We start from the raw sequence: 24,931 nt of genomic DNA, 5'->3' as shown, positions 1-24,931 counted from the left end.
CCGTGCACGAGTTTCAAAAAGTTACCTTAGCTACCAGCGCTTTGAGGGGCCAAGCGCTTAACTGGTTCAAATGTATCGGCAGAAGTCTCTTGGGTCAAGCAGGAAGTCCCACCTATACCTACGAAAATTTCAAGACTGCCCTACTAAAAGCCTTCCCTGTTGTAAGGGATCGTGCGAAATTAGAAACAGAACTTTTCAGTATATATCAACAAAGAATGGAAAACATCTCGAGCTTTATTTTAAGAAAAATTCACGTTTTCAAGCTCTTGTATGGAAACCGTCCGGATCCTGAAATAATTCAAGTGATTTTGCCGCGGTTACTACCCCAAGTGCAAGACTTTATTGAATTGAGAAATCCGACTACACTGGAAAAATTATTTGAGCTAGCAATCCAGTTTGAAAGTAGAAGAACGGCGGACGTCGAAAGAAGACGCCAATATCAACAGCGAAACCAATTTGGTACGCCAAGACTACAGCAAACTCAAGCACATGGCTACGGAGAAAAAGCGAATCAGTGGGCAAGGAAACCCGAGCATTCAAAAACAGCCGGCGAACGTCGACAGTTCAATAGCAACCCAGGAAAAAAGTCTCAAGGCCAGTGGAGAAAGAAGGAAAGCACCGAAAGGAAAAATAATTTAAACTAAAACGGATTTCTGCTGACGAGAGGGTGCGGAAATCCGAAGGCCACGAAAACCCCTCTTCCTACAAGTTAAATACAGTAATGGTGAAAAATTTAACTCTTCCGAAGATTGAAGTCTTGGTAAATAATATCCCGGCCACCGCGCTCCTGGATACCGGCGCGCAGTGTTCCTGTGTGGCAGAAGTCTTTTTTAGAAAGTATTTTCGCAAATACCGCATATATAATGCGGATAATACAACAGTATTAGCGGCGCAAGGAGAACAATGTAAGTGCGTAGGTAAAGTACCTTTGTACATCCGTATCAAGGACGAACAAGTAAAGGTGATGTTTTTTATAGTAAAGAATTTGCAAGCACACTTAATACTAGGAATAGACTTTCTTTCAGACGCACAAGCTACACTGGATTTTAATGAAGCGTCTCTTAAGCTGACGATGAAACCAGTGCGTGTAGAAAAGGTTGAACCGCCAAGGTTAAATCTCGACCACCTGCCTAATGACGAGCAAGATAGAATCCGACAAGTGGTAAGTGAATTTGCTTCCTTATTTAGTGATATTCCAGGATTTACCCAGGTTACTAACCATAGTATTGACACCGGAGATGCATTGCCGGTTCGTCAAAAACCATACCGGTATGATAAGAATAAGGAAAAAATTATAGAATGGCATATTACCGATATGCTACGTAAAAAGATCGTAACGCATATCTCAAGTAGTTATGCTAGTCCGGTGGTTTTATGTAAGAAAAATAATGATTATCCTTTGGAGCATCCAAAAAGGTGGAGATTCGCTATTGATTACCGTAAATTAAATTCCATAACGAAATATCCGGTATATCCGTTACCGATTATAGAAGAAATTTTAAGGAACATAAAATCAACCAAATTTATGACAACTTTAGACTTAACGAATGGTTATTTTCAAATAGGGATCAGGCCTGAGGACGTGCCTAAGACTGCTTTTATAACCAAGTCTGGCACTTATGCATTTTTGCGTATGCCGTTTGGCCTTTCTGGGGCCCCAGCAACATTTCAGCGATGCATGGACATTGTGTTAAGACCTGTTCTTGGAAAGTCCACATTTATCTATTTAGACGATATCATTATTACTAGTGATAATCTCGACCAACATATACAGGATTTAAGACAGGTGTTTTCTTTATTAAATGAGGCCGGTCTAAAAGTTAATGTCGAAAAGTGTAAATTTGCAGCCCCTGAATAAAATATTTAGGTTACAAAATATCGCAAAAAGGGATCGAGACAGATGAATCAAAAATAATCGCTGTACAAAAGTATCCGACTCCAAACACGGCAAAGAAGCTCTCTTCTTTTCTAGGACTTTGTTCATATTATAGGTCCTTTATAAAAGATTTTGCGGCTATCGCTGAGCCATTGTTAAAATTAAAAAGGAAAAAGGCAAGATTCTCGTGGACGGCCGAAGCCAATAGTGCTTTCGAAAAATTAAAACAAGCATTAACGCAAGCCCCTGTGTTGAAATTTCCTGAAAAGGATGAAAATTTAGAAATTTCAGCGGATGCTTCGGATTATGCGGTAGGAGCGGTACTTTCGCAAAATCAGCAGCCAGTAGCATTTTTTACCCGAACTTTAAATCAAACACAAAGAAACTATTCCGCGACCGAGAGAGAGGCACTTGCAGTTCTGTTAGCAGTGCAAAAGTTCCGAGTCTATTTTGGAAAGGCGCCAATAACAGTGTATTCTGATCATGCGGCGGTAACTAGATTGTACTCAGGGAAAAACTCATCCCCAAGGTTAATAAGATGGGCACTCAAGCTACAAGAATATAATCTGGTAATCAAGCACACCCCCGGAAAGGAAAATATCGTAGCAGATGCCCTATCCAGAATTAAAATAGATGAAGAAGGTAATACTGTAAAGGTGGCAATGCTCACAGCATGTACAATAAATTCCCGAGAAACTGTAATAACCGAACTGGGTAAGGATCCTGAGTTTGGAAACATTTATGAGTATTTAAAGGATCCTGAAAATTTTAGCCACCAAGATATTGTGGCGATAAGAAATAGGGCGGCCCATTACGAACTAATAGATGGTCTATTATTTTATACAAAAACTACGAATTCCAACAACGAATTTCGACCTGTTATCCCAGCTAGTCTTAGATTAAATATCCTGCAAGAGCTCCATGACAGCCCTTTAGCTTCTCATGCTGGTATTCGAAAAACTACTCAACGCGTACGCGAGGCAGTCTACTTTCCTGAACTGCAAAAGTTAACAAGGGCGTATGTCCAGTACTGCCCAACATGTCAAGCCGTTAATTATATTAATTTCCGCCCGGCCGGGTTTCTAAATAGTATTAAATCCGAATTTCCAAATGAAATAATCGGCATCGATTTATTGGGCCCTTTCCCAAAAAGTCAGTTAAACAAAAGTCGCTATCTCCTTGTTATAGTTGATCATTTTAGTAAATGGACCGAAATTGTTCCCTTAAAACGAGCCTCCGCGAAATTAGTTACTGATTCTATTTTAAATAAATATATTTTAAAATACGGGGCGCCCCTAAAAGTTATATCGGATAATGGTCCTCAATTTGTAAGTAATATATTTGAAGACATGTGCCAAAAACTGGGCATACGTCATTTAAAAATGGTCCCGTATCGGCCGCAATCAAATATAGCGGAACGGGTCAACAGAAATATAGTGAAAATTATCCGTAGTTATGTTAAAAATTTTCATAAAAGCTGGGATAACTATGTCAATGAATTTGCTTTCGCCCTTAGGACCGCAAAACATGATACAACGGGCAAAACTCCTGCTGAGTTATTTCTAGGCAGAAAGGTTATAACACCGTTAGATAAACTATTTTATGTGCAACAAAGAGCCCCAGAATTTAAAATGGGTGATATAGAAAAACTAATAAAAGAAGCAAAAAAGAATACGGAAGTAGCACAAAGAAAACAAAAATTGTATTATGACTTGAAACGACGGGGAGTAACTTATAAAGTAGGGGATGAAGTACTAAAAATTAAGCATTCACTTTCTTCAGCACCAGAAGATAAAACTGCCAAATTTTTTCCACGCTTTGAAGGACCATATGTTATAGAAAAAATAACTCACGCTGTTGTAGTGTTAAAGGCAAGAAATGGTGAAACCTGTTCCGCAAACATTGACCAGATAAAACCATTCTATGACCGTAATAAAATGCAAATCTTTTCAGATCTTTTGCAGGATCCGGTACGGCAGACACCGCAGGTACAAGTTCCAGAGGTGGGAAAACGACAAGTACAAGGGCAAGCCAATGAGAGACAGAAGCAAGTGAAAAGAAAATTGCCCCGCGGAAAAATTGAAGGTACAAAGTAAAAGAAGCCGTTCCACCGTCCAAAAAACAGAGTTCACTAACACCCCCAGAATGAAGAAGGGAGAAGGACGACGTATGTGGAAAAGACCGGGAGAAAGGACGGCAACTATAACCCGGCTGTGAAACGGAAGATTGACTCATCCGACAGAACTCTCCGCAGCAAAAGTCGCCGAACTGCGGAAGGGCCATCAGCGGCGGAGGAAAAAGTACAAGAAAAATTTGAACGGCCAACAACGAGGTCCAAGCAGGATCACGACAGAAGTTTCCCGGTTCCACCAAGACCAGCTGCCATCAAACGGCCAAGACCACAAGCAGAGGAGAAAAAGAAGGTATTCAAGGGTGACCGAACTGGTGAAAAAAGGAAGCTTCCAGAGGAAGGCACTGAAGGGCGAGCCCGTACAAGAAGGAGGATAAATCAAACTACGATCTGCAATACCTTTAAAGACTGGGCCCAGAAAAGGATGTCTGAATATTACAAAGATAAGTAAAATTTTATGTTACTTTACAAACTTAAGTTAATCTTTCATTCTTACTGCAAGTGGCAGATTTCAAGAAGTTTTACCTCATGCGAGGTCTACCTTTATCGCCAAAAGGGCGAGAAATGAGTTGTGACCGATTTTCTTATTATGTTTTTCAATTACTCGCGCGTAAAACTAAAGTCGATGTATAATAGCGTTGTATAAAGACTTAAATATTGTAAAAAGTTATTGTATAAATTTTATTTAAAACATTCTAACAAGAAAGAAGTTTTAGTCTGAAAGACTTTTTGAAATGTAGTATTATTTCAATGTAGAAAGAATTGGCACTTGCTTTGAAAAGAATAGAAGTTAACAATGTACTACTAATGTATGTTTTCAAATGTGTAAAATTAACGGCATCTTGATATGTTCTTGTATACATGTGAACTGTTATTTTGAATGTTTAGAAATAACGTGATATGGTAAAAGTGAAAGTAATGTTAAAAAATTTGTTATTCGTGTGACTGTAAAGATTAAATCATGGTGAATATGTGTTAAAGGTTGAATGATGTAGTTAGGCTCTCTGACGCTACACTTTAGAGTTAGCCACTTTCAGAATAGTACCTCAGGGTCTAGAGTTGAAATTAGGGTGTGTTAAGAGGTCTCGTATGTTGAATTTTAACACATTAGTGTTTTGATTGTAGGAGGAAGTGTTGAACACATAGACAGAAACACATTCGTGTTTGGTGTTTTTACAACACATGTCAGAGAGCACGGGGAGAGATAATTAAAATAGTCATGAATGAAATAAGAATGTTAAGAAAAGTATATTCTATATGTTATTTGCAATGTCATTCTGTAACATTTCATTAAACTAGTTTTCCTTCCAGATCTCTGGAAGGAACCAGAATTGAATAAAGCTCCTGTTTTGATGCAGTACAGATGAAAAAGAAAAAAAGATTGTTGTATATTCCGGGAGCTGCTATTGTAACAAATTTCTTTCTTTTAAAATTTTCTAGTTTCTAGCTAAGTTATGATTGTAAAAGTTTGGCCTCGCGTTAGTTTCTAGAGCTAAAAGTTTTCAACAAGGTCGTTTTAGATCTCAGTTTCAAACTAATTAACTCTGGCGGGAAGTATGTAAGGATCTTAAGTTTTACTAACGTTTATTTTATTTTAAATCTTTACTATCACTTCTTATTTTCTACTTCTGGCCAGAATTATAAGCGTGAAGGAGTTTATGCAAAGTTGTCTGGCGAACGCCAAGTATTTAAGTGTGGCCTTTTCGCCAAGCAGAAGAGAGGAAGCCGTGAGTTCGAAGCAGGCCGCTTACCTTAGAAGTTACGCAGTTGCTACTTTGCCTTCCAGGCCAGAGGTTTTAATCCTCTTGATAAATTAAACGTATTGTAGTGTTCACAGTCTCTGTGCTACATACGCTTTCTGTTATTATAAAGCCAATCTTATTCTAAAGTTAAATTAGAGTTTAGTTTTATTTTGATATCTTTTAAGTTAGACCCCGAGTGGAGGGTCATTGTATTCCGAAGTACGGAAGTCATTGTATATAAAGAAAAAAAATAAAGGGTTTTGTATACCCTTCGTCTGTATCCTGTCTACTTACTACAATTAGTGAACATAGCTTTAGTAAGCTCTCTGTTCTAGTCAGGTCATTGTATGTTTCCGAAGAAGGTTAGAAGAAACATTGAACCTGATAAACTGGCTAAAAAATGCTTGTTTACATTTTTTAATGAAAGATTTCGGTCTTAAAACTTCTGAACATGGATAAATTATATATTTTTGGATTCGTCTCAGGCTACTTTATGATTTTAGCCCAAAACTAAATATTTGAATATTCGAAAGTTCTTATGTCATGTGTCCCCAGTTAATCTCTGCAAACTTCTACATATTAAAATTAATTTGCAGAGATACCGAGATATCGTACGTAACTGTATAGAGCGTTTTATATTCAAACTTATTAGCTCATAAAGAGCAATTTACTAATTAACCTTCTATTCTTAATATAGAACTTATCGAAGCATCTGAATGTAAATTTTGCTTTTCCGAAACTCAGGCTACTGTTGATATCTGATCAGAATCTCTATCTGTAATATTAACAATAGTATATGACACACAGTTTGCATGCCATATTGATTATAAGTTACAGTTTACAGCAGGGATGTCAAACTCATAGGTACACTTGGGCCCAAACAAACAAAGTTTAACTTTAGGCGGGCAGAAAAAAAAAAAAAAATCAATATTCATAGAAACGTAGATTTATTTCGAATAATACAATAATAAACATATATATATATATTTATATAGAAAAGAACAAGAAAAATTTAATGTTTACGTCCTGATACTTGACATCTCTTCTCTGCTATTATCTTTCCTATTTCGGGAGAAATTTTGTTTGCAGTGATAACTTTCAACGCTGACCCAAGGTGAGCATCATTAATACGGTTTCTAATAGGAGACTTATTACCTTTCATGACTGAAAATAACTGCTCGCACCGATAAGTGCTACCAAACATGGAAATAATTTCATATGCGAATTTTCGAATATTTTCAAACCTGGCTGGTAAATATTTGTAAAATTCAGGCACGCCCACTTCAATGAATTTTGCTTTCAAATTTGAGTTGCATTGAATCTCGATCACCTCCAGTTGCATATGGCTAGGTACTGAGTCAATACTTATCGAGAAAATCGAAGAAAACAAACAAAAAAAAAATTGTCTTCGAGGGAACTAAAATCATTAAACCTCGTTTCAAATTCAGTTGTTAAATTTGCAATTTTTTCTGCGTATTTTTGATACGAACAAGTCTCATCTAAACTTGATTTATTTATGCTGCACGTCGGGAAGTGCGTCAAATCTTCATTTTTAAGTTGTTTTTCCCAAAGAACTAGTTGACATTTGAATGCTTTAATTATGTCAAACATGTTCGTAATGATATGATCTTTTCCTTGTAACGATAAATTTAAATCGGTTAAGTGTTTGGTTATACCAACCAAGAAAGATAAATCTTGTATCCATATTGGATCGTAAAACAAACTTACGTCTTGATTTTTCGTTTTTAAAAACTGACATATTTCTTCTTTCAAATCCCAGAATTGTTTGAGAATCTTGGAGCAAGATAACCAACGTACCTCGGTATAGTAGGACAAATCCGAATATTCACTATCTAACTCACTTAAGAAAACAGTGAATTGACGCTGATTTAAACCTCGAGATCTTATAAAATTTATAACTTTTTTTATATATGACAAAACATTCTCCATATTTATTACTTTCGTGTATAGAACTTCTTGATGTATAATACAATGCATATGATGAATGTTTGAATCGTGAATTTCACTAAGTGTTTTTCTTAGTAATGCTACGAAGCCATTGTTTTTCCCGGTCATTGATGGAGCGCCATCTGTAGCTACAGAATTTAATTTTGCCAAAAGTAGATTGTATTTCTGCAGAAGTCCAAAAGCACAAGTAAATATATCTTCTCCTGTGGTAGTACTAGGCATCGGTATTAGTTCCAGTAATTCCTCAAAAATGTTAAAATTCTTGTCACAAGAACGAAGAAACACTGATAATTGAGCTTTGCCACTAATGTCCGTGCTCTCGTCACAGGCAATGGAGAAACTTTCGAAACTAGATGATTTTGCTTTGATCTGATCACTTAAATTCGCGGCTAAATCAGTAACTCTTTCCGCAACTGTATTTCGAGACAATGAAATTGATTGAAAAGCCTTCACATTTCCAGGACAAACAATTTCTCCAGCTTTCATTAGGCATTCCTTGATGAAATCACCGTCAGTAAAAGGCTTTGAATGTTTAGCTATCAACTCGGACAAGACGTAGCTTGCATGTACCGCCGCTTCACTTTCTTGCAATACTTTACTAAACACGGACTGTTGCTTTTTCACTCCTAACTTGAGCTCTTTCAACTTTTCTTCTCTCAATAATCCTTCATAATTGTTATATTTCGATTTGTGTTGTTCGTAATGACGTTTAATATTATATAACTTTGGTACATTAATAGTATTATTACATATCAAGCAGATTATTTTATCTTTTATTTCACAGCAAAAATATTCTAATTCCCATTTTACTTGGAATATTCTATGTTCGTCAGCGATTTTTCGTTTAATTTTACTACCACTTGGTTTTGATATAGATATACTGAATACAAAGGGCTGGAATAAACACGGTTAACGTTAAAAAGTTAACAAAAATTTATTCTTTCCACAGGAGATAAATCAAAATGCTGAAATATTTCTTCAAAAATATTCTAACAATATCACAAAATGTCAAACGTTTAGCAAAAATCAATTCAAAACAGATAAACTAATTCTATCTCACAGCGAAATCGCTACAAATCAATCACAGCATTAAGTAAACAAACAGTTCGCTAGAACTACAGCTACTACTGAGATGAGTTGTTTGTTCTCGGCTTTTATAAGCTTTATAATTAATTTCTCGAATATACTGGAAACATCTATAAATATCTGGATTTTTGTGGATGGCAATAGCAATTACGAGATATTTATTTATTAGGTATTAAATGCACGCGCTGTTCTATTTTTAACCTTCCAACGCAGCTGTCTTTTCAAAAATCGTCTGCGTTTCTAAGGCAACATGAAGCAAATCTAATTACAATTCTAAATAAAAAAAAACTAAATAAATAAATAACTATGAAATCCGTAACAATATGAATTAAGTAATAGTTAATAATAAAGCAAAGTGCATGCACATGCATGCACCAATATATCGTATAAAACTATGACTGGAAAACTGAGACCATGAGTTCGGCCACATTCGGCTGTCGGGGGATGCGTACAAGTTCTGAGTGCACGTGTCCCCCAAAAGCGGAAGGTAGCTGAACGCAAGCTACTCACACGCATTTGAAATTTAAGTAGTGTGTGTGTCAACTTGTAAGGATCTTAAGTTTTACTAACGTTTATTTTATTTTAAATCTTTACTATCACTTCTTATTTTCTACTTCCGGCCAGAATTATAAGCGTTAATGTATTTATGTAAAGTTTGTCTGGCGAACGCCAAGTATTTAAGTTGTGGCTTTTTGCCAAGCGAGAGAGAGGAAGCAGTTAGTCGAAGCAGGCCGCTTACCTTAGAAGTTTTACTCAGTTGCTGGTTGCCTTCCAGGCCAGAGGTTTAATCCTCTTGATAACTTTAAACGTATTGTAGTGTTCACAGTTCGCTGTACTACATACGGCTTCCTGTTAATATAAGGCCAATCTTCCACGTTTATTATTTTAAAGTTAAATTAGAGTTTAGTTTTATTTTTATATTTTTACGTTTAGACCACAAGTAGTGGGTCTGTGTATTCCGAAGTACGGAAGTTATTGTAAATAGAGAAAAATAAAGGGTTTTGTATACCCTTCTTGTGTATCCTGTCTACTTCCCACAGTGATTGAACATAGCTTTAGTAAGCTCTCTGTTCCGAGTCAGGTCCTTGCATGTTCCCGAAGAAAGTAAGACGGAACATTGAACCTGATAAACTCGCTGTGAGTAATCTAACAACACTGAATAAATTATCGTTAATTACTTAGCAGTAAACATTTCATTTTTTTCTTCGTCGATATGTTATTTTATTATTGTATATTATTATTTGCCGATATATTGGCCGGGCCGCAAAAATATTTGTTAAAATTCTTGTCGTTGTGGGCCGCATGCGGCCCGCGGGCCGCGAGTTTGACATCCTTGGTTTATAGGGTAAGGAAAATTGATCTTTTATATGTAGGTAGAAAGGTGACAAGTAGTAATAAACTAATGATAAAACGAATATATTGTAATAATTAAGTATGAATGCTTACTTTATTTTAGTTTAATAAAATAAAAGATTTTATTTTAGTAATAAATTACTACAGTTGTCATAAAATTTTTATTGCCTTCAGTACTTAATTCATGTTCATAATATATTCTTGGAACCATTGTTGCACTAAACATTTTTATGGTACCTATCAATTATACTTTCCCTTATGAATTTTCTTTGATTTTATGGAAGGAATGAAGTTGTAAGTTATTTTACGGGATTCTCTGAGTCATGTAACTTTTTTAATGTCATATTAGACACGATGAAAAACAACTGTCACTGTTTATTTCAATGTTTATTTTACATGATTTAACAAGTTTTTCAAGTAGAGATAGATGATAAGAGGCATTGTGCTCAAAACTCAAAACATCCGAGCACTTTTATTTAGTTCTCTCATTGCCGAAAATTGTACGTGAAATCAACCCTTCTTTGTTTGGTAACATATTTGCAAATTAAAATTTTTAAAAACAAATTTTGCATTTATTCTAAGACCATGAAACGGTAATATAGAATGTTGTTACCGTAATATAGATTGTAGACTAAACACATGTTATGCATTCGTGTTTTAAAGTCTTTTCAGTATGTTTGGAAGGTGTATAGGGCATTTTTGTGACGTCCGTACTTAAGTACTATGTATGTATCTCGCATAACTCAAAAACGATTAACCGTAGAGCTTTGACATTTTGTTGATATTTTCTCAATCATTGGTCACAGTCATATATGTCCAATTACAAAAGTGTTTTAAATGACGGAAATATTCATGTTTGGCAATATCAAATTAAAATAAAACTAATTAAATAAAATTACAAGAAGTTTGTCTTCTGTACGACCAAAATTGACCAGGATATTTAACCTACGAATTTGCAGTTTTTGATGTCATTTTCAACTTGACGTAAGGTATTGGTTAGGAATACGTTTAAATGGAGTGCAGCAAAAAATATGTATAACCTTAATAGACCGTACAAGAAAGTCATGTGTTGTCGATGTTTTATGTATTGTTTAAGTTGCATGTTTTGATTCGTATGTTTTTAATGAGATTTGTATCCAGAAAATAAATACAAATCATTCTGCACAATTGAAGATAAATATTCCAGGGATACACAATAAATGCATCACCTTTATCCAAAGCAGAAAGAGAGAAAAACCAAAGCATAAAGCAGTTATTTTGTCTCCCCAGTCTGACTATTACTGTCTCTTTCTTGGAGTACATGCCATTCTTAATATAAAGGAATCTAACCTGGAGATTAGGTTTGGATTTAGGAAATACAGAATTCTCTACAGATAAGAAACTTAGTTTTGGATGGCGAGATGTAATGACAGACACTACTGACTTATTTCAAGAGTTGTATATCTGAGGAGAAAATGTTCTTGATAATCTTTATTTGATTATGGCAATGCAAGCAGTGATATCTGCTTAAAGACGGGGATGCCTAAGTAATGATTTATAAAAGAAAATAAATAATTTTAAATAAAAGAAATATTAGTAAGGTAAGTTAACGAAGGGCCAAAAAGACGTCTCTAGATGAGACTTAATTTAAAAATCTTTGTGAATATTTTATGACCTATGCTAAAAATATAATTCTCTGTTTATTAATATTATTATTTTTAAAACTGTAACATTCATTATTTATGGACATAAAGTGTCAGTATATATGCATATGATGAATGTACTGAACGTAATTAAAAATAAACCAAAATGGAGTGTTAAAAATGCTCCTATATTTTAAAATGTTTAATATGGTTTGCAGCCAATCATATGAAGCCTTTGATTATCAGCTGGGAATTGTACTCTGTAATTGATACTCTAATAAGTTGGTATTTACTCTGTTAAGCTAAGCTGGGAATTGCAGGTGAATACGTATAAGAGCTAAACAGTTATATTCATAATAACCAAATGCTCAAATAATAAAATAAAGAGGATAAACCTGCTATGATTTTTTATGGGAAAGTGCATCACTAAAGGAAGTGTCACTAAAGTCACTAAAGTAAATCACTAAAGGAAGTGTTTCTTATGGGTATTTTCTTATGGGATTTTTCTTATGGTTTATACCCCCTCACAGTTATAAAAACGCCAAATTAATTCTCCATAAACTCCAAAGTGCCATAGAAATTATCAATATTGTGGATGCAATTGACAATGGACTTGCGCTCTAATAATAAAAGACAACATAACATAGGGACGGGAAATTGCTATGCAAAAATTTCATCTTTTAATGGAAACGGAATCCGAAAATAAAAATCGGGGCTTATTAACTATTTGCAAAAACATGGGATAGATATTATGCTTATACATGAAACTCATCTTAGAGCAAGTGATAAATTCAAAATCCATGGATCATTTATCGAAATGACAGAAGACACAACAGAGGAGATGGAACCGCAATACTCACATCAGAAATCATATCAAAAGTTCCAGATATTTACTTCTAACTCCATAGCATATTGAAATTACAGCCGTCCTTGTTTATGTAATAACAAATGAAGCTTTTCTTTTAATTACAGCCTATAATTCTCCAAACAATATTATGACTAATTTTGGATTTGGAAAATCTCACAAATGCGCGTTATCCAACACTTATTGCTGGGGACTTAAATACAAAAAATCCTATTTGGAATTTCAGAAATATATATACAAACGGCAGAATTCTTCAAAATTATGCTGTTCAAAGTACAATCAAGGTGCTTGGACCTACTCGTTCTACCAGAATTCACTGTACTGGATCTGCAGAAATATTGAACATTTTAATCATTAAAGGAAATTTTCCCACTCCTTTTCTAGAAGTTAAACAAAAGACCTTAATTATGACCACTTCCCTGTGCAAATCACTTTTATGGACTTTATCCTTCGATAGCCACTAATAGGAAAATTATCAACTCGAACAAGTTTCATAGTTCTCTGCCTCATACTACGTGCAGTCTCCCATTAACGGACATTGCTAAAATTGAAACTGAAATTACTAAATTCTTAAAGAAAGAACTCTTTGGAATTCTCTACAAAAGAAACTACCTGAAGTGATTCTAAAGCACTTCCGGACTTTATTCTTGATAAAATGAAAATTAAAAACAGAGTAAGGAAGCAATGGAAACTAACTAGAGACCCTAATATCAAAAGAACTCTTAATAATCTTGTAAAAGAAATTGATGAATTTTTAAAACATGACATTAAATCCAAAACAATATGGAAAATTGCAAAATCACTCAGAAATGAAGTCACTAATCAAGTTAGCTCTGTAAAACACAATAATCAAACAGCTCAATCTGAGGAAGAAATTGGGAATCTTTTCAGCCGAAATTTTAGAAGAAATCTTTACCCCAAACTCCACCATTCATAATGAACATATCCAACATGTTTTAGAAGAAAATTCCTTCATACTGAAAAAATCGACAATTATGTTATCAAATCTTCCTCTCCCAGAGAAATCAAAGATATTATTTGCAAGCTTATATCAGGAAAGCGCAGGGGTTCGATCAGATTTCAGACAAAGTCTTAAAAGAATTTTCCAGAAAATATATTATTCTCATCAACAATATTATCAATGCTTGCATACGCAACCTCTATTTTCCCCAGCAGTGAAAACATGCGGTCATTGTAAACTTTCCCAAACCTGGAAAAATTCTAAAAATCCTCTTAATTACAGACAGATAAGCCTGCTTCCATGCATTGAGAAAATTTTTGAATGTGTAGTTCAAAAAAGAATCATCACTTTTCTCTCAAGTAAATATATACTTGAAAATAATCAATTTGGTTTTCGCCAAGGTACCACAATACTACCATACAAGCACCTAAAGTAATTGAAATAGGCCGAAGCTTTTACTAAGAAAAAGGCAGTTGCAGCTTGCTTCTTAAACGTCGAAAATGCGTTTGATACAATTTGGCAACAAGGTCTCCTATACAGGTTACATGATATTTTCTCAATTAATCCCATGAAATTAATCAAGTCATATCCATATAATAAGAGTTTCCAGATTAAAATTGGGGATAATCTCTCCAGGAAGAAAAGGATTCGTAGTGAAGTACCACAGGGATTCGCCTTCACGCCGATTCTATTTAATCTCTATGTTAATGACATGCATGAACCCCTCATTAGTAAAATAGCAAAATATGCTGATGATTCCGTAATCCTGGCACTCTCATCGAAATCCACAACTTGCCATAGATCACCTCCACTTCAGTATTATTATAGTAACTCACTGGTGCAATCTCTGGAGGATAAAATTGTATTAAATGTAAATATCGTATTATACTTTTTCAACGTTACAAGAAATTCTATCCAGTAAATACAGAAATCAAAATTAATCAAAAAAAGTTCTTGTCGTTACCTAATAAATATCTTGGCGTGATACTAGATCAAGAATTCAAATTCAATGAACTTGTAGATTTACGATCTTAATAAAACTAATAGAACTTACATGGTATCATTGTCAGAAAATCTAAATTGGTTTTATAAATTAAGAGAACTCTGTACCTAACGTTAGAAAACAAAATTCTTAGGGTCATCTCTAATGCTCCATAATTTGTCAGAAAGCGACAAATTCATGCGAATTTACAAATTGCACATGCAATGGATTATATTTTTGCAGCTTCTCACAATTTCTTTCAAAATATTCAAAATTCCAGTTATGAACATATTAAAAATCTTGTTAACTACGATCTTACCGTGGAACATACTTATAAAAGGCCTAGAACAGTTCACCACAGTAATAAATATTGATTTTGTGAAATGTGCAGTTTGCATTTTTTTTTTCGCATTTTACGTTTTCTTTATCACCCATCGTGGAGTTCCTCCACCTTCATTTAACTACTGCTCCTTTTACTCTACCACGAATCTAAAGACACTCAGTTTGGATTTATACTCGTAATTCTACATTGGGCAGTTTTAACGTTATTTAGCCATTTAAAATTCCTGTAAGTACAATCATCAATTTTAGTTTCAACTCTATTTATGTACCTTTTATCTATATAACATTAGCATACTGCCCCCATGCAATTTATTTATTTCATTGAAATTCCTGTTTTAATGTATTAATCATCTCATCAATAACTGTTTTATTTCAATCTACCAATACTGCTACTAACTCGGACAGCTTTATTTTCACTATCATTTGGATTCTGGGTACTTTTACTCGTTCGTGTATTTTCTATTAAATGCAATACATTTGGCGCTCAGAGCGCTTTGTTTTTCTATATGACCACTGGCCAAGTGCACCCCATCGATAAGTAAAAATCCTTGGGTTGAATGCTTGAACCTCCAAGTCACAAGTCACAAAGATCCCCCCCCAAGAAACAACAACAATGCTGTTGTTTTAATTTTCTTCAAGCCTAATTTTTTGAAAAATACCTGTAAAATTTACTTTAAATATAATACGTTTGTAGGTTTCTTAAAATTTGCTTTTAAGTGATATTTTTATCTTTGGGATTGTGTCTCCAAATCAACATCACGGAATACTGGAATTATTTACTGGTGGTTTGAAAAAAAAAAAACTACAATAATAACTAAGAAAAGACATGGTTTAAAAAAACATGATTTCTAAATCAACATAGTGAGTGACCAATAAAAGCACATTACAGAAGGCAACTGAAGATTAATTTCGGAATGTCGGAGTGCTAAATTTTATTTTTATTAAAAGAAATATTTCAGAATTCCGGAATTTTCCACAGTATAATCAATAGTTATACCTCAGACTACTAAGAATGTTAAACACAACGCAATGCAAAGCGGATCTAAAGAGAAAGATAAAACTCGGATACGTCTCGAATCAACATTAAGAAATCGCAACAACAATAACTAAGCAACTGAGAGAAGATGTTCTCTATCTGCGCTTTTCAACTGGCCGCCGAAATATTTTTGGTACTTTCTGCTTCTCAAAATTACAGAAAAGCAATATCAGAATTGATTTACGGTTACAGCTAATATAATTGTCAGTTACATTTGTTCAGTTACAATACTTATTACGGTGATACAGAAACCGAACCAAAACGTTATCCAATAGTCGTCAAATTTGGCAGCAAAATAAGTCGCCAAAACAGTTGTCAGCTTGTCTATAACTAGCCAAATTACCGAGATACCCATTTACTCAATGTTAAATGCACTTGCCCCTGTATTCTTACTTTTCCGGCGTATCTTTCTCTTAAAATGTGTCTCGTGCTACATACACAACACAGAAAAATACAATAATTTTACTTATAATTCTACTAAAATTACTTATCTAAGTACGAAATTCGTAACAATATTATTATTAAACCGAGGAAAGATGTTTATGTTGTGCAGTTTTGGGATTTAGCCCAGATGTTAAGTTCTGTCTCCAAGGTTCTACTTGTACGATATCATGAACATTATTATCCGTCACGTATCAAAAAGAACTCTCAGGAAAGGTTAAATATTAAAGAAGTTAATACTAAGGAAAAGGAATCGGCGTAACTCAAGTAAATTTGCAGGACTGTTGCTTCGAGTTTTAAACAGAACATTCTTCTTCATTTTTGGCAGCGAAATTATAAATTTACATGTATTTTAAGTAAATTGAACTTTTCTGTGTCTGACCTTCAACTAATAAATTCGGAGTCCGATTTAAAGACAGGATCACTTGTTACAGACAGGATCTTCTGAAATATCTATAGTATTTCTTGTCAGTGTGGCTTAACGCAGATTGGTCAGATAAAGGCAACCTCAATATTTCACATTGAAGAGAAACTTGAGTTCGTAAAAGCGAAAGTCATAAATCTTCCATTTCACATGATTCCTGACCAAAAAATTCCCAATTTCAGCTCCCTTCAGCCAAAATGTATTCAAATAGTGTCCTGTTGACGGATCAGGTTTCCTTTCACATCTATAAAAAATCGGATATGGACACCAGACGTCCTTGTATTGTCCTGTTAAATATTTTTTTAGAACAACAATAAACTGCTATTAAATACTGTTAGATATTTACAACGATAAACCGTTACTAAATATTACTGGATGTTTATTAGTAGGCTAATAACATATATAAACTGTTATTATACATGTAGTTAGACTTCGTTCTAAATTTTTTAAAATATTTACATTGCTAAAGCATGAATATTTTTGTCATTTAAAACACTACTTCTCTAACTGAAACTATATGACTACGGCCAAAGATTGCGAAAATAAAGGCATGCCAAAGGCGTACGTCACTCAAAAAATCGTCAAATGGATTCGAGAGCTGTCCAAATGATTATTTCTTTGAAATATGATACCCGGTATTTTTCGCGATTACAGTACTTCCTTTACTTCGTATATGGAAGTTAAAACTTTAGGTTCTGGTTAGTGATGCTAATTTTCTTTTACTTAAACATTCCTGAAATTTTTTTTAGTTGATTACTTCGTCAATAGACGGAAGCAATGGTTTCGTTTTCTGTTATTGATTATACTTAAGGAATTTTTCTGTTTTTCCTTTGTAGGCATTTATTTCTTTTTCGGTCATTCCCGCTCCGGCAGCTAAGGAATAAGTTTCTACCTAACTTTTGAAATTATAATGCTGGAGCTGTACTTGCTACGCTGCTTCTTGTTCGCTTTTAGTTTTTAATAAATACCCGCGATATTTTTTATTTAGATATAAGCCTAGAAATAAAATTCCCACATTGCAGATATTTCTCAGTTCATAATGAACCGGATTTTCGTTAGTGACATTTTCGAAATTACTTGCATGTGCAAATAACGTAGAAAATCCCAATGCGGCATTTGGGATAAAATTAATTAATAACGCCCAAGGGTCTTGTATACTTTGAACGCAATATATCTATGTTCCGCGGCTCGTTTTCTGTTTTTAACTTTTGGCTAATAAATTTAATTGTCATGTATTTAACAAATCGTAAATCTTTAGAACAAGGATATAAAAAATGGCTTCCAAGCGCTCCATTAATTGGTTCTTTCTCACGCTGAGAGTTTAACACAGCGCAGAGAATTCCTATTTCTTACCATTCCTCAAAAGACAATTGTCCTAGAAGTACAATGAAAAAAGTTTGAAATCAGATGTTTTGTTTTGTTATTGCAGATTTTTATTCTGTGACTAGCTTCTCTTACGGGATTTTATTTGATTTTTGCTTTTACTTTCCTTGGATTGTATCGGTAGAACGTCGTTTACTTTAAGAGGACTTTTTTTTAACTGCTCATTTTCCCTCGATATTTTTTGACTTTTGCCGCTTTTTTTTCGTTTTCGTTCGATGGTCTCAGTGATTGCTTCATTAATATCAGTTTGTATTTCACAGAATTTTAAGGCTGTTTATTAAAAAAATGATGGGTTTTTATACCATTCGAGTAACCACACGTTTTAAAAATGAAGTGAAACTAACTCCTATTAAAAAATAACTCAACCCTTAAAAGCATCTTTTTATACCTTTATCTAATCTAGATATATATCTGTACGATGAACAAAGCAGAATGATGAGAAGCATATGTTGGCAACATAACGCGAAGTGTGAAAAAAAAAAGGTGCTGAGTATTTAGTAGCAGCCATACTTATAAAATTAATTCTTTGTGGAAATTTTGATATGTGATTGGATAACAACTGTTGCAGGAGAACTACAAGCATGGAACAGATAAAATTTGAAAGAAAAAATATTATAAACAATATAAAAACAGTTTCTACTTTTAGGACAGAAAGGATTTAAATGAGGACTTAAAAGGCCTGTTGCCAAATTGAAGTTATTAATTTCCTTTCATGTTTTGTATCTTACGCGTATTTTCTATATTTTTTTGTGTGAATCTGGCGTGCTTTATTACGAAATTATTAGCAGACAATAAATTAAAACTCAGTGGCAAAGGTTGACCATAATGACAAACACCACAAGCGGGTCAAATAAAAGCTTATAAAAAACGGGAATAAAAAAGTTCTAGAAAATTGATTAATTAATAATTTTGTTATCATTTTTGCTTTAAAAGAGGATGAATGGTTTGTTTTATAATACTGAAAATTTGAAATCTCTATAACACATATATTTTTGAGTGCTGTAACTTTAAAGTTCCATATAAGAATATAATAATATAATATTGCATATTGGAAAAAATTACGAAAATTATCTTTTAAAAGTAAATGTTACGATTATAAATAAATCAGTGGTCGCCAAATAACCTGCTTACCACCATTTGTGTATCATTATTATAAAAAATATCAGGCAAAAATTAATGAAAATTTTGATCGAACAGCAAAATTTCTGACAAACATTTGCTTTTCAATTTGAGTATTTCTTATTTTCCATTGAATTATGGTTTTTAATAAAAATGCTTACTTAACGTTGCACAAGATTTGTAATCCACGCTTTCGAAATGGCGCTTTGAGAAGATCAGGGCCCTGCTGAGCGGTTGGTAAAAGCGGCTTGCAAGCGTAAATCGCTATTCGCCGCGCGTATTTTATTTATGGAGCTGTAGATGGAATCGCAGTAACTGCTCAAAGATGGTACTCGGAAATCGTTCTGGCTTACTCTGAAATGAATCTCTGAATTACGTTCTGAATGACGACTTACTCTATTAAAATAATTTTATCTACCTCGTGCTGTGCACCAGATCACAGCTCCATTTACGCTCACACATATCGTTGCAAAATCTGCTAATTTAGTTACCGTCTATCTGCCTGCATATTTTGCCAAATAATTTTGAATCACATTGTATACACGCATATTTAATAAATACTATTAAATAAGTTAATTTTTTCCTGTTGATTTTCTCCACCATGGAAGAACGCCCGAACCCTGCTGAGATTACATACTTTCTAATACCTTATTTTATCCTGATGTCATTTGAAGTAAATTAAATCTTATCTTGAAAGAAATTATACCATTTTTAAAATTTCACATGAAATACATAGATAAAGGAGTATAACATTCTGCAGGATTAGAGCAACCTTCCCTTGTTTTGAATTTAAACATTTAAAACCACAAAATATTTATTGCATATAGTAATTGAAATATTCTTTTTTAATCACTATTTTTACTGCAATGCAGATAAATTTTTCAATTCAAATTTCTTGCTTATTATTTAAACGGTAGAGTGATTAGGAAAGCCGACTGCGATACCAAAGGACCCGGGTTCGAATCCCGGATTAGGCATGGATATAAATTGTCTTTCTCCTCATAGGAGGTAGCGGTAGTTGCCTATTAAGTACCTCCATAATAAAATGATCACCCCTTCTGGTCTCAGTAGTGGCGAAATCCTAAAAACGGCTAGGGCCTGCCATAAAAAAATTAAGTAATTATGATATTTTAATTTTATCGTTCATATGAAGTGAAGTTCGGTTTCGAATCTATCTAAATTTACAGACGTAAACGCAGATCTCATAGTATACGTATAGATCTATATCTATGATTGTGTGTAATAATTTAAGAATATATGTATATACGCAAAAGGTATAAAATATGATAGCAAATTTCTAAATTTAATTTAGCAATAGTGCTTTTTATTTCTCATTCTAATTTGAGTACTTGCTGCTACTGTGCTAAAACATCTAACTGTTTATAATATATGAATCGAAAGTAAGTAATCTCAATATTAATTCTCCTCATGTTATCTTATGTAACGGGTAACACTGTTGATATATTTTTTCTCCCAAGTCGGTTAAAAAAAGCTTGATTATTTTAAGGTTATTTTAAGGTTATTCCTTTGCTGAATGCATACTTACTTTCCGACTTTCCCTTACTCTTCTAGCACACTTCACTCATCTCGGTGACGTCTAAAGATGTAATGAGTTACAAAAAATTATGGGGTGCATATTGCACTCATAATGATGTATGAAGAACAATATAAGTAGCCAGAATTAGTTTTCCAGCAATAAATTATGTATGTAACAGACCTATTTAAGTGTAATTGAACTATTTTATTCACGCCATGAACTCATGAACTGTAACCGAACTATTTTATTTAAACGCCATCTCGTGGCGATATGAAAAAACGTCAGTCGACCTCCAGCCGCCATGATGATAGCTTACTATGTTATGTTATTCTCAATGTTTGATGTTCCATTTCGTTTATGTTTCATTTTTATATATATTTCTTTTGTTTGTAACCGTTCCTGTGTGCTCTGTTAATAAATCCTTTTAAAGCTAGCCGGCATTAGTGTCTATTGAGGAACGGCTACATCACATTGGCCGTGGCTTCCTTTAAAGCAAATAGTTCTGTCCACTTCGTAGCACAGTCCTGCACAATAAAAATCCATTTTTCACCAGACGGTGTTTCAGGAAGGGGACCGAAAAGATCAATTGACAAGGTTTCAAAACGTTGAGCATAGACTGGAATTTGAAGTAAGCCAGATGGCTTTTGATTAGTGGTTTCTCCCCCTACTTTGAAGACAGTGTGATATTTGTTAAGCAATGCATCAGTTGCAAGCCGTTGGGCTGTAGTTAATTGCTGTCCTTCATTTTCTCGTAGTCGGCAGTTGTTTACAACAACTGGGGTTTCTTCCAGTACTTGGGATTGATGAGGTTTCACGAAGCTATATTTTCTTCGAGGTTCATCAGAAAAGTTCCACTTATTTTCAGCAAGATTTAAAACAATTTTAGCTTTTTGAAGAAAGTCAGTTCCTAACAGAGTCGAGTTATTTTTGGCATCAGGCAACACAAGGAGCGGAGTTTTGAACTCTCTGCCTTCGAGAAGAATGATTTGATCGGTGCGAAGTACCTCTTTTTCAGATACCAAACCATCAGCGAAAGACACCTGTAGTGTTGCCTTTTCAAATACTGCATCTTGTTTTTGCAGAATATGATAGAGGGATTCACTTGCAATTGAGTGACTAGCACCAGTGTCGGCGAAAGCTGTACCGGAAACACCACCAATACTAATTCGAAATACAGCAGTCCGAGGGGAAGATAAACAGGATCGGATTTGGATAGTGCCAAAATTTGTTGAATTTGAAGTCTTTGGGGGGTTACAGTCTGAACATTTAGACTTGATAAAACCAGTTTTTCCGCACCCATAGCATGTTAAAGGAGGTCGCGTTCCTTCTGTTTGTTGCTGACCACGATTTAAAAAGGTTTTATGAGTTCCCTGTATGTCACTTGTTCGATTTTCTACTTTGTGTTTGGATGGATTAGTCGGTTTGTAAGAACAGTTTCGCCTGCCAGGAAGTACAGTTTTATAGTTCGTATTTTTAACACGTGCAGCTTCATAATCATCCAATTTCTGTACTAATTCAGATGAACTCTTTGTTTTTCCCCATGTATCAATAAAATGCTCCTTAAGGTCACTACTGACTCTTCTTTTAAGCTGATCCGTCAGGACCAAGTCTTTGAGTGATTCAAAGTCTGTAACATCGAGACTATGAAGCCAATCTTCGAGATAATTGTTTAATTCGTAAGTAAAATCTTTCCATAAAGACCCAGGGTGTTTTTGGTGTGTAGTAAGTTTAATTCGAAATGATTCAGCATTTAATTTGAATCTTTGTAGCAGAATCTTCTTGATGTAAGAATAATCTTCTAATTTGTCTTTTGGTTCTCTTAAAATAATTTGCGAAATGTCTATAGGCAGAAGAGGTAGGAGATGAGTGATGTAATCTATTTGTTTTATATTAACTTTCTCACATTGTCTTTCAAAAATTTGCAGGTAGGTTGCAATGTCAGAAGTTCCTGTAAATTTAGGGATTAGGTGTTGAATATTTGTACCAATAGCTGCATTTGAAGCAAAGGCGGCATAGTTAGGGTTTGAGCTAGCAGCTGCCAGGTTTAATTTTAAACGTTCCAATTCTAATAAAAGTTCTTGTTCTTTTCTTTGACGTGTCTCCAGATCGTTGCTTTCACGTTGTTTTTGTTGTCTAGTTTCGATTAAAGTTTCCAGAAGATTCCTGGTAAAAGCCTCATCATAAGTGTCAGAATTGACAATAAGATCTTTAAGGTCTATTACTCGCATAGTGTCGTTTACAGTGAAACCCAGTTCTGCAGCGAGAGTTTTTAAATCCTCTTTTCGTGCTTTGGCAAGGTAAGCCATAATTATATGAGAGGTCAGGGGGGAGGGAAAAGATGAAGTTGAATTTGTTTTTATTTCGATTTTATTCACAATACAGTATTTTAGAATTAATAATTATACCTTTAAGTAAAATGTATATACCCCTATTAAACAGCATGTATGAATGTAAACAATGTTACTCGTACATTTATATACCACTATTAAACAGTATTTATAAATGTAAACAATAATACTCACAAAGTTTATTATTTCGAAGTCGTAAAAATATCATAAAATGCCCTCATAAATTCAACTTGTATCAAGAAAATAACATATAATAAATTGCTCAAAAATTGTTTACTAGTTAGCAAAACATACAAAACATACATAAATGTCTTACCATAAGCTTTTATATTTAAGCTGAATTCTTCGAAATCTTAATCTTAACAAAATATTAAGCTGATTAAGCAACACACACTTAGTAACTCTTTTACTTTATTTAAATAGTCATTCGATTTTATTCATAATTATTTTCCTTCGCTTCAAGAAATACTTTTTAAGACATGCATTCATTAAAGGAAAAAAAATCGTATTTTCTTAAAGTATTATACTATAATCATCTCAAAATGTTCGTCGAAAGATAAATCAACAAGTACAATATTTTATTTTATGTAGAATAAAACATTTAATAAGGAACAACAGCACTCAAAGGAAAAAAAAATAATGAAAGATTTGACGTAAACACATCATAAATCATCGCTAGTCTAAACATTTCCGCGGGGGGAAAACATCTGCTGCTGTATGCAGAAGCGAAACTAATAAATTCTAATGAACAACGTCCATGAATATATTCAAACTTTAACATCAAAACATGTATTCAGTGAAACAATATTATTCACAAATTAATTTACTATGCGAATTAACATTTTAAAATAACAAATTACAATTCAAGAAATAACGTTTGGTTAACAGAAAGCTGTTTGCTTTCGTTTAATACTCTTATGTAGTATCAATAAATGAGATTTCAGTAAAGAATTTACATTTGCTTTAAGAAGCAGCTTATAATAAATAATCAGTTTAAAAGAACTTTAAACTCAGATTAAACGATAATGTAAACGAAACTTATCTTTTCCGTTGAAATTGTCCAGTTGATGATTCGATATGCTAGCAGCACGGTATGACAATTTTAATTCCAGAATTGGTTTCCAGAATATTTGACCAGTAGTCCACACCTGAAAAGAAACTGAGCCGATCTCCAGCAACTAAAAGTTAAATTCGGGAGTAAGAGCTTGTTAAAGCCAAACAGAAATTCTAAACATTTTGTTGCACCATTTTGGATTCAAATTTAGTTGGGCGCCAATGTGATGTAGCCGTTCCTCAATAGACACTAATGCCGGCTAGCTTTAAAAGGATTTATTAACAGAGCACACAGGAACGGTTACAAACAAAAGAAATATATATAAAAATGAAACATAAACGAAATGGAACATCAAACATTGAGAATAACATAACATAGTAAGCTATCATCATGGCGGCTGGAGGTCGACTGACGTTTTTTCATATCGCCACGAGATGGCGTTTAAATAAAATAGTTCGGTTACAGTTCATGAGTTCATGGCGTGAATAAAATAGTTCAATTACACTTAAATAGGTCTGTTACGTGTATTATTTCCGGCTACGTCTATCCATTTCATTTTTATGACCTACGCAGAAAAGCCTTTGCCAGATTGTTGCTATGCCACCATCTCTTATTCATTTTAACTACCGTCCAATCATCAGGATATTTACAAAATGTATTG

General features: G+C 33.9%; 1 long non-coding RNA gene across 1 annotated transcript in view; it reads right to left on the bottom strand.

The window, feature by feature from the left end:
- LOC118191799 (uncharacterized) overlaps positions 1–21,293 on the bottom strand; it is a 77,758-nt gene extending 56,465 nt beyond the window's left edge. The window contains exon 1 of the long non-coding RNA XR_004758670.2: positions 20,878–21,293. This is a non-coding gene — a long non-coding RNA (uncharacterized LOC118191799). The remainder of the gene's footprint in view (positions 1–20,877) is intronic.
- Positions 21,294–24,931: the final 3,638 nt, after the last annotated feature.

The sequence above is a fragment of the Stegodyphus dumicola genome, chromosome 4 (genome assembly GCF_044657685.1).
Source record: "Stegodyphus dumicola isolate Sdum_Otavi_A_Nest chromosome 4, ASM4465768v1".
Classification (NCBI taxonomy): domain Eukaryota; kingdom Metazoa; phylum Arthropoda; class Arachnida; order Araneae; family Eresidae; genus Stegodyphus; species Stegodyphus dumicola.
Note: the sequence above shows the minus strand (reverse complement) of the source record. Positions and strands in the feature narration are given on the sequence as shown.